The sequence below is a fragment of the Chiloscyllium plagiosum genome, unplaced genomic scaffold (assembly GCF_037043375.1).
Source record: "Chiloscyllium plagiosum isolate Xiang-an unplaced genomic scaffold, Cpla_swu_hap1 HiC_scaffold_33, whole genome shotgun sequence".
NCBI lineage: Eukaryota > Metazoa > Chordata > Chondrichthyes > Orectolobiformes > Hemiscylliidae > Chiloscyllium > Chiloscyllium plagiosum.
The window spans coordinates 32145223-32159653 of record NW_028270171.1 but is presented as its reverse complement, the minus strand read 5'-3'; positions in this window follow the sequence as shown (position 1 = coordinate 32159653).

Sequence of the window (14431 nt, the reverse complement as noted above, 5' to 3'; positions counted from 1 at the left end):
GGTGGTGATCGTGGAGTCAGTGGTTTTGGGTGTGATTGCGGAGACAGTGGTCATGGTGGTGATCGCAGAGGCAGTGGTCTTGGTGGTGATTACGGAGAGAGTGGTGTTGGTGGTGATTGCAGAGACAGTGGCCTTGGTGGTGATCGTGGAGGCAGTGGTGTTGGTGGTAAATGCGGAGACAGTGGTCTTGGTGGTGATCACGGGGACAGTGGTCTTTGTGGTGATTGCGGAGACAGTGGTCTTGCTGGTGATTATGGAGAGAGTGGTCTTGGTGGTGATTGCAGAGACTGTGGCCTTGGTGGTGATCATGGAGACAGTGGTCTTGGTGGTTATCGCAGAGGCAGTGGTCTTGGTAGTGATCACGGAGGCAATGGTCTTGGTGGCGATTGCGGAGACAATGGTCTTTGTGGTGATGATGGAGACAGTGGTCTTGGTGGTGATCACGGACACAGTGGTCTTGGTGGTGATCGCAGAGACAGTGGTGATGGTGGTGATTGTGGAGTCAGTGGTCTTGGTGGTTATTGCGGCGACAGTGGCCTTGGTGGTGATCATGGAGACAGTGGTCTTTCTTGGTGATCGTGGAGACAGTGGTCTTGGTGGTGATCGCGGATACAGTGGTCTTGTTGGTGATCACGGAGACAATGGTCTAGGTGGTGATTGTGGAGACAATGGTCTTGGTGGTGATTGTGGTGACAGTGGTCTTGGTGATGATCGTGGACACAGTGGTCTTGGTGGTGATCGCGGAGGCAGTGCACCTGTTAGTGATTGTGGAGACAGTGGTCTTGATGGTGATCGCGGAGACAGTGGCGTTGGTGGTGATTATGGAGACAATTATGGTTTAGCACAGGCTTGGTGGGCTGAAGGGCCTGCTCCTTGTTGCACCATTCTTAGAAACATGATTCTTGCAACGGAGTGGTAAGATACTGACTAAGTGATTATTGGTTATGAAAAGCCACGTTAATGTCGATCTCTCCTCATCAACTTGCAGCTTCATATCCTCCCTCTCACTGTGGGGAGACTCAATGCTGAGAATTTGACATGAAAGTCAAAGCTGGTAATTGGTGACTCCATCTCGCCCTTCGCTCCTGTGGACTTCTATCTTGAACACCAAAGTCTCTGGGGCCACTGCACAGACAGAGGCTGCATGCACTCTACACCTATCAAAGCTGGCATCTGTCACATGCCAGCCTCACCATGTCATTATAGCCCATCTCTGACCCGCTTACCGTACACATCTGCACTTCAATGGTGCAGCTCAGGGTGAAGTGACAACTCTCACTGCAATGCTGCTGCAAGGACAACTGTGCTCAGGAACACACACCCAGCTCATGGACTACACCTCAGGGCTACTCACTGTGTGTTTGTGCACACTCGCTTTGAGCAGACTTGAATTCTTGCAGAATAATTGCCTTGCTTAACCCTGCCATTCGTGGTTTTTCCCCTCAGCCAGAGCTACCAGGCTCTCACGACTGACACAAGCAAGCTCAATATCATTGTCCACAGTCAGTCAAGGCCCCCTGCACAGTGAGTCAAGGGGAGTCTGAGATACCAGTCCGGGAGCTTGGACACAGTCAGCCAAACCCTTGTGGTCATTAGATCAGGGAGTGAGGAGCTGAAGGTTAGGCAGTCCCCCACCCCTCTTGATACTTTCTGCCCTACTGTCAGATGATTCCTTCTGAATGAGAGAATTACCTATGCTGAAATTCCTGTGCTGTCATGGAAAGGCTCAGTACAACAGAGCTGAAAGTAGTCCTCCCACAAGACCGTGGTGATGAGCTGGGAATTTATACTCTGTATTTACCCTTCAGCACTGTATCTATCCTTTCCTATGCGTCAATGTATCACACCTTGAATTGCTCTCTGCTGTGTTCAATGAGACTGATCTTACCTCACTGCAGGATTTATTGAAGGCTCCAGATCCCCCCTTTTTCCTCTCTGGCTAAACAACCATCTTCAATGTGGTGAGGAGTTGGGAATTCTGCTGAGGCAGGAACTTCCTGAGTAGCTGCAAGAGACAGAAGAATAAACAGAGTGAGGAATTAGACTGATGAAGTGAGGATTACACATGTAGAATGGCATGGAGTCTCACAGATTTCTATAAAATCCCAGCCTCCATCCTTGGCCTGTGCTGCCTCATCTCTCTGGAGTGGAGAATTTGGTTGGCTGAGGATCTCACAGGAGCTGCATAAGGTGTAGCCAGCGGCAGCAATTAGACCCACACAGTGACAGATCCCACATGGAAAGATACTGAATGATATCACCAGAGTTCGGGATAATATCAGGATCAGACAATGATCAGAAAGAAGGGGCTTTGATTCATGGTGCACTGGTATTAGCACTCAGGGACGATCAAGCTATCAATGGGACAAGTGATGGCGTAGTTTATTCCCAATTGATGATTAATCCAGAAACTAATGCCGATGTCAGAAATACCTATCTGACTACACTATATCCTATAGGGTAGGAAATCTGCTCTGCTCATCTGGTCTGGCCTACATATGACTTCAGACCCAGAGCAAAGTGGTTAACTGACCTTACCTCGCTGAAGGATCCAGATCTCCCTGCCCTTGGTCTCTCTAGCATGTATCTAGACCAACCAGACATGCTGAATGTCTTCTTGCCAGAGATAAGTTGACTGTCCTTTGCTTGGAAGGATTTGACACCATCCAGAACAAAACAGACTATTCAATTTGCACACTTGCCATGATCTTCAACATTGATTCCCTCACTACCAACACACACACGCAGTAATGTGTATCATTTACAAGATTCACTGCTGTAACTCACCAAGGTTCCTTTGACAACACCATCCAAATGCACAACCTCTGCGATCTATAAAGACAAGGACAGAAAATACTTAAGAAAATTATACTTACAAGTTCCCCTCCAAGCTACACAACCAACCTAATGTGTAAATATATTGCTGTTCCTTCACTGTTGCTGGGTCCTGGAACTCCCTTCCTAAAAGCACTGTAAGCCCACAAGACAGTCCTATTTTCAGACAGTTTTTTAACTCAATTGTGGGATGTGGGCATCACTGGCTGCGTCAGCATTTATTACCTGTCCCTAATTGACCCTAGAGAAGATGCATCAGGGTATCTAGTATTCTATGTATAAACCAGCCTGACAACCTTGATCCATTCCAGTTTATAACTCACTCCGGGGTATCAGTTATTCTGTATAAAAAACATTCATCTCCCCTCAATCAGATTCCAGTCTGGAACTCACTGCCGGGTATTTGTTCTTCAATATATAAAGCACCCCAATCCCCATGATTAGATTCCAATCTGTAATTCACTCTCGAGTAACTCTTATTCTTTAAAAAACACCCCAACTCCCTCAAGAAAATTCCAATCTGTAATCGACTTTATTTATCTGTTATTCTACATATAAACCACACTGAATTTCTCCATTAGATTGCAGTCCATCACTCACTCCTGGGTATCTGTTATTCCATATATAAACCACCCTGAACTCTTTGATTGGATTCCAGCTCGTATCTCACACCAGAGTATCTGTAATTCTATATATAAACATCTCAAACTCCGCAATTAGATTCTTGTCAGTAACTCACAACCCAGTGTCAATCAATCTAAATACGAACCACATCATACCCCTTGACTGTACTCCTATCTGTAACTCACTGACTGACACCTGACTAAGTCTGCAGATGAAGCAAGGCTTCCTCACGTCCCCAGTCCCATGCCCTGCAAACCATCCACAAGGATCAGTGCTGGACCCACTTTTCATCATTTATATAAACGTTTTGGATGTGAACATAGGAGGTATAGTTAGTATGTTTTCAGATGACACCAAAATTGGAGGTGTAGTGGACAGCGAAGAAGGTTACCTTTGAGTACAAAGGATCTTGATTAACTGGGCCAATGGACTGAGGAGTGGCAGATGGAGTTTAATTCAGATAAATGTGAGGTGCTGCGTTTTGGGAAGTCAAATCAGAGCTGGACTTATACATTTAATGGTAAGGTCCTGGGAGTGTTGCTGAACAAAGAGATCTTGGAGTGCAGGTTCATAGCTCCTTGAAAGTGGAGTCGCAGGTAGATAGGATAATGAAGAAGGTGTTTGGTATGCTTTCTTCTATTGGTCAGAGGATTGAAGTTCATGTTGTGGCTGTAAAGGATATTGGTTAGGCTACTATTGGAATATTGCGTGCAATTCTGGTCTCCTTCTTATCAGAAGGATGTTTTGAAATTTGAAAGGGTTCAGACAAGATTTACAGGGATGTTGTCAGGGTTGGAGGATTTGACCAACAGGGAGAGGCTGAATAAGATGGGGCTGTTTTGCCTGGAGCATCAGAGGCTGACAGGTGACTTTATAGAAGTTTATAAAATTATGAGGGGCATGGATAGGATAAACAGACAAAGTCTTTTCCCTGGAGTGGGGAAATCCAGAACTAGAGGGCATAGGTTTAGTGTGAGAGGGGATGGATATAAAAGGGACCTAAGGGACAAGGTTTTCACACAGAAGGTGGTGCGTGTATGGAATGCTAGAAGGAATGGTGGAGCTGTTGCAATTGTAGGAATTAAAAGGAATCTAGATGGGTATTTGAATAGGAAAGGTTTAGAAGGATATGAGCCAAGTGCTGGCAAATGGGATGAGATTAGGTTGGGAAATCAGGTTCTCATGGACGAGTTGGACTGAAGGGACTGTTTCCATGCTGTACATCTCTATGATTCTATTTGGTGACACCAATACATTAAGCTATTGTGATTTCCATGCAAGGATCTGGAAAATAATGCTTAAAACTGATTAATTACTAGAGAGAAGGAGGATTTGACTCAATTGTGCAGGGCTTTGGTGACTCACACACACGCACATACTTATGCAGAGACATGGAATGACAAAACAAAACTGGAATTTTCTGATATTAAAGCTCCATTAAAGAATCCTTGGATGACAGATGTGCACAGGACATTCACACATCTGGGTCAGCTCAAGATTCACCTCCACCCGACACTGAGAGCCTCCTTGATCACACTCTGGATTGGAATCAGATACTGTGTTTTGGAGCAGGGCATGGCACCATAGGATGACGATGACTGTCCATGTGGATGTTCAGAACCAGCAATCTAATAGGGAATCAGAACAGAACAGAGACAATCAAACAAAGACCTTGGTGTTGAATTTGTGAAGGTGTGTTGCATCTAACCCCATACTACTCTTGTCCTGAGAGAGTGTTTGATGGGGACAGTATCGGGGAATCTTTATTTTGGAACACATGAACATGAGTCAGCCATTCAGCCCCTCTAGCCTACCCTATCATTCAATGGGATCATGGCTGATGTTTAGCCTAATTCCACATTCCTTCCCTAAGCCCATATCCCTTAATACCTTTACTTAACAAAATCATATCTACCTCATATTTAAACTGAGCAACAGATTCAACATCCAATGAAATTCGTGAAAGAGAATTCTAAACCTCTCCCTCCCTATGTGTCAAAGTGTTTCCTCACATCTCCCCTGAGTGCTGTGGTGCTAATTCTCAGGTTCTGTTTCCTCTCATTCTAGAATCTCCAATCAGTGGGAATCATTTATCTTGAACCATCCTGCCTTGTCCTGTTGATATTTGAGGACTTCAATCAGATAACACTTTAAACTTTCTCTATTCTAGAAAAAACAAGCCTTATTTGTGTAATATCCCCTCAGAATATATCCCCTAAGTCCAGGATCATTCTTGTAAACCTCCTTTATGCTCCGTCTTTGTACTCCAACCTGATAGCTGTACACTTGCTTGGCCTGAACTCTGACTAATACAGTGTTAGCTATTCACCCAGTCTATCAATATCCCTTTGTAATTTTATGGTACTGTCTGCACTATCAACAATGTGCCTAACTTTGTACCTATCCTGGGAGTGTTAGATGGGGACAGTGTAAGAAGAAGCTTCACTCTGTATCTATCCCCATTCTCTCCCTGCCCTGGAGTTTTAAATGCAGACAATTTAATGGGAGCTTTACTTTGTATTAACCCCTGTGCTACCTCTGCCCTGGGAATGTTTGTTGGGAACACTGTTTAAGCTCTGTTTAATCTGTGAAGATTGATGGGAGAGAGTATAAATGGAGATGCGAGTGGGACCAGTTACTTCATGCTGATGAGTGTAGGTGTCCAATTGCAATTGTGAGAAAAGTTGATGCCCTTGAGACGAAAGGGTCAGTAGCAGAATGGATTCACCATTGGCTCAGAGACAGGACACAGGGTAGAGGTTAATGAGTGATTCGGAATGGAGTGAGTGACAGTCTCATACCAGTTTGAATGTGTTTTCAGCAAAAGACAATTGGTCCCTGGTAAATTGTAATGTTTCAGTGCAGAATTGCAATAATCTGATGCTTTTTCCTCACTGTTGTTCTCCAATCTCTGGTAAAATCTGCTCTCACACCATCTTCCATCGAAACTGTTGGCTGCACCAGCATGTCCATTGCTGTGTTTTGTCCCTTAATTGTACACATTGAAACTAACAACATAGGAATGGAAAAGGAGGAGATCCTGCAGGGGGAATATTGAAAGTTAGGCAGGAATTTAAAAAGGAGGTCCTCGCAGGTAGTAATATCTGGATTATACACAATGTTACAAGCTAGTCAGGGTAGGAATAAGAGGATAAAGCAGATGAATCTGTGGCTGAATCTAGTACAATACTGTTCTGAGGCAATGGTAGAACCTTTCTGGGACTGTTTGGAATCAGTGGACTGGACCATATTCAAGAACTCAGCAGAAAACCTCGATGAGCTTGTCACTACTGCCATGGACTTCATTCGCAAATGCCTGGAGGACTGTGTGACAAAGAAGTCAATCCGAGTGTTCTCCAACCTGAAATCTTGGAGGAACCGGGAAACCCGCACCCTACTGAAGACCAGACAGGCAGCATTCACATCGAGCAATCCAGACCTAAACCCAAAATCCAGATATGATCTTCACAAAGACATCAAAGCCATGGGTGACATGATGGCACAGTGGCACAGTGGTTAGCACCGCTGCCTCACAGCGCCAGAGATCCGGGTTCAATTCCCGACTCAGGCGACTGACTATGTGGAGTTTGCACATTCTCCCCGTGTCTGCGTGGGTTTCCTCCGGGTGCTCCGGTTTCCTCCCTCAGTCCAAAGATGTGTGGGTCAGGTGAATTGGCCATGCTAAATTGTCCATAGTGTTAGCTAAAGGGGTAAATGTAGGGGAATGGGTGGGTTGCACTTCAGCGGGTTGGTGTAGATTTGTTGGGCCAAAGTGCCTGTTTCCACACTGTAAGTAATCTAATCAGGGACACCAAGGCAGTACAAGACCAAGTTAGGGGCCGAAACCAACCATATGGTCTCCCACCACCTGCGGCAAGGCCGAAACAAAATAATGGGAAACAAAATGCAACAAAGCAAGGACACACCCCTCCCTGATGAGCTCAATGCTTTTTATGCTCGGTTTGCGCAGAGTGCCAGTGGCATGGTGACACCTGCACCGACAGCCCCGGATGTATTGTTCCCTCTATCATCACTGCAGTCAACCCAAGGAACGTGATGGGCCTGGACACTGTCCCTGCCATGTACTGAGATCCCCTCTGAGTCTCTGGCCCTTACCCTAAAACTGTAACCCCTTATAATTGACCCCCCAACCAATGGCAATAGCTTTACCTACTCATCCTCTCCATACCCCTCCGAATATTACACACCTCAATCATGTCCTGTCTCCATCTTCTCTACTGTAATGAAAACAATCTAACCTTACCTAACCTCTCCCTATAGCTCAATTGCTCCATCCCAGGCAACATCCTGGTGACCCTCCTCTGTATCCCCTCTACGGCTGTCACATCTTTCCTGTGGTGAGGTGACCAGAACTGCACACAGAGCTTCTGTTGTGGCCTAACCACCACTCTGTACAACTCAACCATTACCTCCTTGCTCTTCTGCTCTATGCCAAGACTGATGAAAGCAAGTGTCCCATCTGCCTTCTTGACAATTCTATTCACACGCTCTGCCAACATCTGGGATCTGTGAATTATTACCACACGATCCCTTTGTTCCTCAGAGCTCCCAGTGTCCTGCCATTTATTCAAACTCCCTCATCTTGTTATTTCTTCCAAAGTGCATCATCTTGCACTTACCAGGGTTGAACACCATCTACCAATAGTCTGCCCATCTGCCCAACCCATTGAAATCTTCCTGGAACCTGCAACCATCTTCTTAAGCACTCTACAAATCTTGGTGTTGTTTGCAAATTTGTTTAGCATTTCCTCCCCTTCTACATTTTCATCTGTATCATTTATGTATATAATAAACAAGAAGGATCCCAGTACTAATGCTCTGCAGCATGCTAGCCTAATGTCAATCGAGCCACCTTTCACCCCTCCCCTTTGTGTCCTATTCCTAACCCAGTCTATGATTCAACTCACCAAGTTTCTGTCAATTCTTTAACCATCTCAATCAGTCTACCATGTGAGACTTTGTCAAAAACGTCACTATAATCCACATAAATTACATCAATTGAACTTCTCCCATCCATTCACTGTCCCATCTTGAAAAAAAGTCGGACAAATTTGTTAGGCATGACCTCCCTCTGACAAAGCCATACTGACTATCCCTAATTTAACTCATACTTTTCCAAGTAGGTATTCATTCACTCCTTCAGAATTTTCTCCAACAGTTTCCCTCCCACTGATGTGAGACACACTGGTCTGTAATTTCGCGAGACATCTCCATCACCCTCCATGAAAATTGGAACCACATTTGTTGTCGTCCAGTCATCTGGTACTTCCCCTGTGGCCAGAGAGGAATACAAATGTATGTTAAAGCCCCTTCAAATTCCTGTCTCACCTCCCACAGCAACCTGGGATATAACTTACACGGGCCACAGGATATGTCAGTTTCTGAGCCTGATGGGGCCTCCAATAGCTCCCCATTTCCTATGTCAAACTGTAAGGTCCCCTCAGTATCTTTTCCTGAATCCCATACTTGCATTCTCCATTTTCCAGAATGAAGACAAAAGAAAAGTATTCATTTAACACCCTTTCGATATCCTCTTCCACATGCACCAACTCTTGATTTGCACATTCATTTGACATATTGTCCTATTTTTAAAATCATTAGCATGTGGTACAGGGAGTAATTCAAAGATTATAACCATTGAAGTCCTGCTTTTTAACCTACTATCTACTAGTACTACAGAATGAGGAAGAATGAAAAGATTGCCAAATGATATGGTGAATTGAGCCAAGTGGGTAGGATGCAAGATGCAAATAGACATGTCCCCTGTGGACCTGTACTGGCAGTACCAGCTCTTTGCTGTTTTGCAAGTGACCTAACAAAGGAATGATTCAGAGGTGCCGGTGTTGGATTGGGGTGTACAGTATGAGTTAAATTAGGGATAGACCTGATGAAGCAGCGTCGCTCCGAAAGCTAGTGTGCTTCCAATTAAACCTGTTGGACCATAACCTGGTGTTGTGTGATTTTTAACTTTGTAACAAAGGAATAGCACTGTATATCCAGATTTGGATAAGTTAGGAGGCTCATGGTATAAGTTAGGAGGCTCATGGACAGTATTGTTGGGAGTGGAAGATTGGCAAATGTGATAGATTGCAAGTTTTAAAATATATATTATTATGACTCAATGAAGAAGTGTGTTATCAAACTCCATTATTCCACAGGCTGTCACAAATAGGGTATCGGCACCCAATTAAACCACCAATCAGTCGATTTGTCTGTCTGACTGCGATTCAGGACAAAAGTAGTTCATATCAGGTCTTGTCATTAACAGGAAAATGATTCTATTTACTGTAAACCAACAGCTTTAACAAATTACAATAATGGATTACTGATTTACCACTGGTATCTCAACTGTTTCCATTTTAATCCCACACCCCACCAAGCAACACTCCCCACCCCGGTGTCACAGACCCCCTTCACTTACTCATTTGCATAAGATAGACATAAACAGAATGTTTAACAAAAATGTTATGGCTGGAAATACAGGCAGGGAAAATTTCTGTCAATCAAAAGTCCAGACCATAGGTGGTGAGTTATTTCTTTCAGATTTCAGGGTTGTCTACGAACAATGATACAATGTCTACAGAGTGATAATTGGTCTTCATGTCTTCAGTGGGATTGGGATCTTGTTTGAGAATTTTCTCTGTATGAAGTTTTGTTTGTAGTTTCACAAAGGGGGAGAGAGGTCTTACTTGTTGGTCAGTTCCAGATGTCTATAGCTGCAGAGCACTTGCAGAGCTGCAACAAACTGCAACTGAACCAATCTTCAGGCTGTTGCTGGGGAGATGATGGTCATGGTATTATCACTGGAGTGTTCATCCAGAGACCCAAGTAATGTTCTGAGAATCCAGGTTTGAACCCTGCCACAGCAGAAGATGGAATTTGAATTCACTTTTTTAAAAAAATCTGGAATTAAGTCTAATGAGAACCTTGAATCCATTGTTGATTGTCAGGAAAAGGCCCATCTGTTCACTAATGTCCTTTAAGGAAGGAAACTGCTGACATTACCTGGTCTGACCTAAATGTGACCTGCAGCAATGTGGTTGACTCTTAACTGCAATTAGGGACGGGCAATAAATGCTGCCCTAGCCAGCAACGCCCTCATCATGTCAATGAATAATTTTCTAAAGAAGTCCCTACTGAACTCCAACTCCTCGAGCCACTGAAAATAGGTTGAGTGTCAATGTATTAGAATTAGGGTTAATCCCCCTCTTGACACATTGGAATCAATCTAAACATCAGGTCATAGACAGAGAACACAGGGGGCTAACACCTTCAACATATTGTCTAGTTATCACCATTGTTAACAGCTAACCCGAGATTGCAACTTTAAAAAAATGGTTTTGTGATTTACACATGAAAGAAGTGAAACTATCACTGTATTCTAACGGATGAAAGGTTTAACAGACAATCAATTATTCAATGTATAATTTCAGTTACATCACACTGCAAATTTTTGCTATAAATTCTGTGTTACGATCGAGCCCTCCACTATCACCTGATGAAGGAGCATCTCTCCGAAAGCTAGTGTGCTTCCAATTAAACCTGTTGGACTATAACCTAGTGTTGTGTGATTTTTAACTATGTTGATGTGCGTCTGTCCAATGTGGTCTGTTGTTTTGGGAGTCAATCCTCTCTCTCTCTCTTTCTCTCTCGTTCCCCCTCTCTCTGTCCCACTAGTGGGGGTGCCACTGTTGGACAAGGTCAAAAATTAGTCCAAAGGATTTATTTGAAAATGCTGCTCATTCATTAGGTGTTAGTGAAAGAGGAAAATGTTAGACACAGAATTTATAAGGAAAAGATCAAAGGGTCACACAACTCATGTGAACAAACTGAACACAGCTAAGATTGCTCTTAAATTGCTAGTCAGTGAGAATGGACGTACAAATTCCAGCATTTCTTTCAAGTCACTGACCTGAGATAACTTTGGGGTGTTATCAATATAAAAGAAGTGACACCTCAGGTCAGACAATGAGCTGGAGGCGTCAGCCTGGGTCTTAACTTTGAGTCACTCTGCCTCTCTCTCTCTCTGACACACACACACACACACTCTCTCTCTTCCCATCATACACACGTACACTTTCTCTCTCCCCTCACACACACACACACTCTTTCCTCCGTCTCTCACACAGACACGTTCATATAAATCTGTGGGGTGAATTTGCATTTGCAGATTTGTATTTGCAAGTGCATTTTATTCTGTTCAAAAAGCACACAATCTGTAGGCAGTCGGTCACTGTGGCATTTTATAAACTACTTTGGAAATAAAACCAGTCTGACTCGAGGTTTGAGATACAGACAGACTCCAAGCAACACTTCACACCTAAAATGCGTCGTCTGACTGGAGGTGTCACCTCCTTCATATTGATAACACCTGAAGTTATTTCAGGGCAGTGACTTGAAAGAAATTCTGGGATTTATGTGTTAATTAATAAAAACCTGCACCTCCATTCTAATTGATTCGCGATTTAAGAGCCATATTAGCTCTGTTCAATTCATTCGCATGAGTTGCATGACACTTTGTTCTTATAAATTCTGTGTCTAAGGTTTTCGTTCACACTAGCATATAATCAAGGAGCAACACTCTGAAAATTCAGCCTTCACCACCACCTGTACAGAGGCATTAGAAGTGAAACAATGCAGAGGGTAGCATTGTTTCACTTCTAACACAAGCACCCCCTCCTCCCGGCCACCCATGACAGGAAGTGTCTGATTCGACTGCATTTTATTAGCTGCCCATTGTAACTGGGCAACTTGATGCTGAAAAATAGGGAGCCCAGCCATTTCTTGTAATTTGTTTGGTGAGTGGGTTCTGATACCTGCCCCAATTTCTCATGTCGAAACAGCTCAAAATTGGTGGTTTGTGACTTTAGTATGGGGTTCTGTTCAATTGGAAAATTTTCTGATTAACGATTCTATTTAATTGCATCAGAAGCTCCCAAAGGATTTGATTTTGATGGAGACTTAAAGAGCTTTCCAATCGGATAGCGATTACCCAGGAGGAAATTCTATGATGAGGAATCTGCAGGTTCTCAATTCAACTCTCTCCCTGTACTGAGATAAGGTCTCTCTGTCAGGATGTGATGGTATACTCTCCACTTGCCTGGAATGGACAGCTCCAACAAACACTCAAGAAACTTGAGACTGTCCATGGACAAAGCAGTCCCCGCTTGATTGACACATCTACAAACATTCACTCTATCTACCACCGGCACTCAGTAGCAGTAGTGTGTACCATCTACAAAGTGCCCTGCAGAAACTCACCAAAGATCCCCAGACAACACCCTCCAAACCCACACTGTACGTAATCTAATTTAAGTCAAACCCATGAACACTTCTGTCTAGAGGACGAGGGCAGCACGTATGTGGGAACACCAGCCGCAGAAGGTTCCCCTCCAAGCCACTCACCATCCTGACTTGGAAATACGTCACCATTTGGCCACCGTCGCTGGGTCAAAATCCTGGGATTCCCTCCCTAATGGCATTTGGACTGTAGTGATTGAAGAAGGCAGCTAACCATCCCCTTCTCAAGGGGCAACTAGGGATGGGTAATAAATGCTGACCCATTCCATGAATGAATAATGTTAAGAAGCGGGGTAAACAGTCCTGCTTAATTTAAAACTAGCAACACAGGAAAGATTCATCAAATGGCTAAGAACTATGAAAGTAAAAATTAACAACTTTATTTCTTAAAGTATAACAGAGAATAATTAACTAACAACTATTTACAACTCCATTCTCTAACCTACCGTTTACCTTCCCTTCTATAATACAAGTCCAATAAAACTCCCAATTAAGAGTTACAGAAAATACCAAATTCTAAAATGAGCCAGCAGTCAAATATTCCCTTTATCTTCATCGGTAGATTGGCTCTCCAGCTCAGTGTTGAGGTTTTTCTCTGTGTGAACTCCTTCTCTACACAGGTACCTCTCAGCGAGTTCTGACTAGCAGTCTACAGCTGTTGGCCTGGTGGCAGTTTTCCTTCCAACTGTTCAATCTTCCCTGGTCTTACAACCCAAAGCATTGGATTGTGTCATTGACTTTTAAGATTGTCAATACGCTCAATTCAAACATGACTGGAATTTGATATTTTTCAGGGTATAATTTAAATTGATGGGTCTAATTCGAATTTGTTTTGCCACTTCCAAGCAACTCTGAAGATGGAGACTGGATAGGCTCAGGCTATTCTTTTTACAGCAGAGATTGGGGTAGATAAGACTGTGAGGGGCATGGAGAAGGTGAATAGAAAACAATTGTTCCCCTAATTCAAAGGGTCAGAACAGGGTGGATGAAATTTGAAGCTGAAAGGCAGGAGGTTTAGAGGGGACATGAGGAAAAATCTATTAACCTTGATGATGATATGGGGGCTGCAGTGCACTGCCCAGGAGAAGGGAAGTCTCAAAACCTTTAAAATGTACTTGGATGAGTGTTTGAAATGTCATAACACCAAGGCTGAGTGCTGCAAAGTGAGATTCATGTCAATTTAGTATAATTGTGGTTGGACAAAAAATATTGGCTGAAGGGCCTTTTCTGTTCTATATCATTCTGTTAATTTTGTTTTGTCTTTGTTTGTGAAAATATTTCCTAATGTAAGTTTCAGCTATTATTGTGATCAGTATCAGTTTCAGATTCTGTGTTAGAGTGTTCATTCACAGAAAGAATTTCCCAAATGAGCAGTAAAACTAAATGAAGAAGGAAGCAGTGAGACAGTGTGCAGTAGAGCAGCTCTAAGGAGCTCTACTTCATGAGGTATCAAATGACTGAACAGCCTCAGAAAAATGAAGATCATCACTAATAGGAATATCAAAAAATGTTTAGGTATAGATGGGACTGCTAGTGTGTGAAATAATGCAAGTATTGTTACTTGGAGACAAGTTGCAATTATCATTTCAGACCTGATCGGATCAGATTAAACCAGTCTTTGGGGAATTCAGATACAGAATTAACTCTCAAT